A 5,508-nucleotide genomic window follows, 5' to 3' on the forward strand; every position below is an offset into this window, starting at 1 on the left:
TGAGAATTTTGATCCTGTTCTGGGTATTCGCTACTTCTTCTAATTGGTGTCATCTCAGATTGATACGCATGCCTCTATTCTTTTTATCCAAGTCATATAAAGATGTTGAATAGCACTGGCCAGACAGATCCCTGTGGGATCCCCACTGTCAATTCTCTCCAGGAATGAAAAGAGCACTGTTGAGCACCTTTGAACCATAAGTTCCCAATAGTTGAGGAAGAAGAAACCACTAAGGTCCACATGGAGAAGGGTTGGGGAATGTCTAAAATAGGCCAAGCAAACAAAGAAAGCTAAGGCTAGCCTGAGGCTGTGAGGCTGCGGCCTAGTTCACACATCATTCCCCGAGTGCTAGGATGCGGGCATGGAGGCTGTCTTGGCTTCTGAGGGCCGCCCAGAGTCTCTTGATAGTCCTCTCCTCACTCCTCTTCCATGCTCTTGCTTGGCTCCGAGGAGCTATTCAGGAAGGCGTGGAAGCTTTTTTTTTCCTTTGAACCGAGAGTAGGAGGAGGAGGGCTGTCTGGAGATCCTGAAGGAGCTGATCGTTCTCTGCTCAGGTCTCCCTTCCCAGCCCCCCTCTGCTCTCCATGCGACTGGCTGGGTGGGGGTTGCCTTGGGGCCAGGGATCTGGTGCTTCGTTTGCCCAGGTTGGGACACCTTCCTAGGGCCTGAAGACCTCTGAGAGAGATGCCTCTCCCTTTCCTTCTTCCTCCAGGTTGGGAGGGAGGTGAGGAACAGCAGCACCCAGAATCACCAAACCCCAAGGGCAAAGTTTTGGCAGTGGCCCAGAGGTCCTCCCAGGATTTTTTCCATGAGCTTTTTTTAGCTTTCTTCTGGCTTCAGGTTCTGTCAGGAAGGAATTCATCAAGTCCTCCATTTGAGGTCATGCCTTAGAGGAAGCCATTGGGTTTGTCTCTTGAGAGAGTGTTTTGGCCCGGCTTCCTCTCTTTTTCGTTCTTCCTTCCTTCTCTCTTTCTCTCCTCTCCTCCGCTCGCCCCCCGTTCCCCCCCCCCACGCCCGCCTACCCTCCCCCCCCCCCCCCCCCCCTCCCCCCTCCCCCCCCCCCCCCCCCCTCCCCCCCCTCCCTTTCTCCTCCCCCCTCCTCCCCCCCCCCCCCCCCCTCTCTCCTCCCTTTCCCCCCCCCCCCCCCCCCCCCCACCCCCGTCGCCCCCACCCCCCCCTCTCCTCCCCCCCCCCCCCCTCCCATCTACTCCCCCCCCTTCTCTTTGTCCCCCCCCCTCCCCCCCCCCTCCCCCCCCCCCCCCCCCCGCCCCCCTCCCCCCCCCCCCACTCCCCCCCCCCCCCCCCCCCCTCGCACCCCCCCCCCCCCCCCCACTCTCCGCACACCTCCTCTTCAGGCATACGCCTGCCCTCCTCTCCCGGTCCCTCTTGCTTCAGCCTACCCCCCTCCCCTCCCCCCCCCCCCCCCCCCCCCCCCCCCCCCCCCCCCCTCCTGCCCCCCCCCCCCCCCCCCCCCCCCCCCCCCCCCCCCCCCCCCAGTTCCTTAGCATTTTCCTTTCAGTTGCTCGTTACGTTTTGTGGCGAATTTTACTCCTATTTGCTGTTTGCCACAAGCTAGACGAAGTCTCCTTTTCACAGGTACATGTCCTCCATTTTGAGCATGATTTAGGAGGCATGGTTTGTTCTTGAGATGAGTGTTTGGGCTTTTGTTTGGATAATGTCTACACATTTTGCATGTACTTGCAACTCTTCTTTGTGTTAGGACAGGGTGAACAAATGTTCCTCTTTCCTCCAGACACGTCCTACATTTCATCCTTATGTCCAGGAGAGTTCCATAAACGTCCTCCGTTTTGAGGTCATGACTTTAAGAAAGCATGGATTTATCTTTAGATGAGTGTTTTGGGCTTTGCTTGGAAATGTCCTACATTTTCCTTGCATGATACATTTTGTGGTGCCTTTCTCCTTCATTTGCGGTTAGGAAGGTCTCCTTTCCCCAAGTCATGTCCTCATTTTAGCCTTCTTGTCCTGGAGAATAAATTTGATAATTGTCCCTATTTTGAGCATTGATGAAAATATGGATTCATCTTTAGATGAGTGTTTTTTTTGGCTTTTATTTGGTCACACCTACATTTTTTGCTTCATTGTCCTACATTTTTACAGTGCCTACATTGCCCTCCTTTGTTGAGGGACTCTGGGCAACACCTGTTTATTGTAGCCAACCAAAATGCAAACATACATGACCTGACAAGTTTGAAGCATTCATGGTTCTTCATCAGCTGCTGTTTTTTTGTTGTTGTTGTTGTTGTGTGCTTCATTTTCTCTTACGGAGACCTAAGGCAACCATATGGTTATAATGGATTTATTGCAAGGTTTCTTCAGAGGGAGTTTAGCATGGCCGTTTCCTTAGAGCTGTAGAGTATGTGACTTGCCATAGGTATACACCAGTGGGTTTCATGCCAAGGGGAATCGAACCCTAGTCTACAGACTGTAGAGAGATCTTGTGCCCCTTTGAGACTAAAATGAGCATGGTCCTGAAAACACTAGCCTAACGGGTTATTTGCAGTCCTTGGTTAAGGTGGCATCCCTTGTGATATGCACTGAGGAAGTATCTTTAGTCTATGAAAGCTCCTGCTACCACTCCTTTCTTTAGGTAATCTCAAAGGTGCTACAAGATCTCTCCACATACAGTTTTCACCATAGTTAAGTCACTGTTGGTGCAATCTATCACTACATCGAAGATGTGCCTGGAACAGGCAGAGGAGATTTCTCCTACAGAAAGAGGGAGTGTCATGATCTTGTGACAGCTTCTGTTCATCTCTAACCACCTTTAAAAGTCCTAGTTGCTTTTCCCTCACTGTTTTCACAGTTTTCCCTATTTCCAGCCTACTTCTTGCAGCCTGCTCTGTTTATTGTGTAAATATTTTAAATTCTCTAAACACACACACATAACAGTTATCACCAATATTTCAATACAAGAAAACACATATGTTTTGGAGCAAGATATTGGTGATTTATATGTTTAAATTTCAAATTCAATGTCTCAAACATTACAGATATGAAACAATTGTGTCAGAGGTTTACGGAGTTTATTCTTGCAGCGGTCTTGTACCACTATGAGGACTTACGTAATTAGGGAAAGAAATTGAAGCATAGTACCACCAGGATTGTTGATGTGATTAGGTCCTGTGATGACATTTCCTGAGTAGATGTCTGGGCAGAGTTGTCATCTAGCCTCTGGTTTGTGGCAAGGTCTTTTACTGTCATCACCATTTGTGTTGTGTGTCCTCTTGTAGGTAAGTAACTGTTTGGGGTGTTTGGAGGCTTGTCCATAGGCAAGTAAGGTCTGCCACCAAGAGCCTTGAGAGGGAACATTACTGTCCAGAATGGGTTATACTTCACTGATGTTAGTCTGAGTGGTCTCCGTTGGGAGCTGTAGATCTCTACTGGCGGGCTTCTGTCATTTTCTGTTTTCCAGTCTGTTCTGTAATACATTAGTCATGCCTTATTTATTAATGTGTGTGTGTGTGTTTTAACTTCATATGGTGGATATTGTAGCTTGAGGATACACTCGGCCCTCCACATTTGCAGTTTAGACTTTTGCAGATTTGATTATTTTAGTAGTTTCAATTAATATCTCCTCTCTAGAATCCCTAGGTCCTCCCGGCAACTCTGCTAGAAGTTGACCATAATAGAGTTGCACTGGAGGACCTAGATGTTCCTAGAAAAAACACTTCTGTAGGCATTTGTAAGTCTCCCGCCTGATTCTGTGATCGCTTCTGGCAAGTGTTGACCATAAAGTTGCACTGAGGGACTGGAGATTCCTAGAGAGGTGTTCTCTTCAGGTAATATAATGTGGCATTTTTATTTGTGGTTTTTCCACATTCACAGGGGTCTTCTCCTCAACCATTGAATGTGGAGGGACCACAGACTTTTGTTTATTCATGAGTTTTAGCATCCTGTCTTGTGGTCTGAGTAGATGCACTGTTCAAAGGTCTTGACTGTAAACTATGCACCTTATAGTGTCTTCGGGTGGAAACTGGAGGGATTATGTGTAGCAATCAGTGGATTGTGATATAGTGTGATGATGATGATGTGTGATGATGATGATATAAATTAATAATAATAATAAACTATTTATTTTTTCCCGCTCTTCCGTTTTGGGGATCGAGGCAGTAAAGCAGAGTTATGGAATACAGAAATGAAAATTAAACAACAGATTCCCCCACCCCCTAACCCTCCCTCCCTCCCCCTCCCTAAATACAAAATTATAACAATAATCATACTTAAATAACATACATACAATGATATCAAATGTGTTAGTCATTAAAACAAGTGACAGCTAATACAGGAGCATAATTTGTCCTTTCTTCCATTTTGATTCCTTGTGGTAGACAATTGGATTATAATCATGAAGAATAACAATCAAAAGTTTGTAGGGACATTGAGACTAACTGTTTACCTTACTCAAAAGTTAATGTCATTGTGTTTGGTGAGGCTTACTCCCAGGTAATATTACAAATGGCATACATATATTACATTATATGGAGGTGGGGTGAAATGCAAAATGTGTGGTTCTGATACAATTCTATATAAAGCTGACAATATCAAATGACTTCACACTTTCATGATGTACTTAATATATGTACATCTTACGAAGTAGGTATAGTTTTAAACTTTTGAAGACAAAGAATTCTCAGGATCCTTTCCCCCCTGTAATAAAGGTTCAAAACATACTGCCAAAATAATCCAGTTTGGACTGCTTTAATTGGCCTGATCATGCTAGGAAATTTGGGAACTATAGTTTTGGGAGACATTTAGCCGCTCTCTCAGAAAAGCTCTGTGCCACTATAAACTACAATTCCAGAATACCTTCGCAACTGAGCCAGGGCAGTTTTAAGCAAGTCTCAAACTGGTATTTCTCCATGTGTTTTGGACCAAAAATGACTGTCTCCACCTACTCCAATTAATCCAGTGTTAGGATTTACCTCATTATGAAAAACATTGGGCAGATAATTTGGCAAGCAGTAACTGGTGATAAATCTTTCATCCCTTTTTGCTTGTGTTAGTTAACATAGCTATAAGTCCAAAAAATCATTATCTCCATTGAGGAACCAAACTTTGTTGCCCTTCTCCAGCAAGAAAATTCCAAAGGGAGAACTGCTAAGTTAAAAACACAGAGTTGATTCTCAATCCTTTTAGGTTTGATAAGACAACTGTTTTCCGTTCTATTGCAGCTACTATTAACATTGATTGAAACTGGGACAAATCTGTGCTGCTGCTAGTTCCTGTTTTTCCCTTTGCTTATCTTAAGGTTACTGTGCTTATCTTAAGCTTTGCATAGAAATGTTGCACTGCAATTTTTGCTTTTATTGACATTTGCTCTCCCTCTCTCCCAGTACCCTGTGTGAATGTATCCAGTCCAATAAAGGAAAACAAAATCGCTTCCTTTTAAAGGTTATCACAACGATTTTCCATTATTTTCTCTGCAACAGATGAATAAGGCTATCTTGAAAGCTGGTGAAGAATGTAACTAGGATTCTGCAATCTGAC

The sequence above is a fragment of the Sceloporus undulatus genome, chromosome 2 (assembly GCF_019175285.1).
Source record: "Sceloporus undulatus isolate JIND9_A2432 ecotype Alabama chromosome 2, SceUnd_v1.1, whole genome shotgun sequence".
NCBI lineage: Eukaryota > Metazoa > Chordata > Lepidosauria > Squamata > Phrynosomatidae > Sceloporus > Sceloporus undulatus.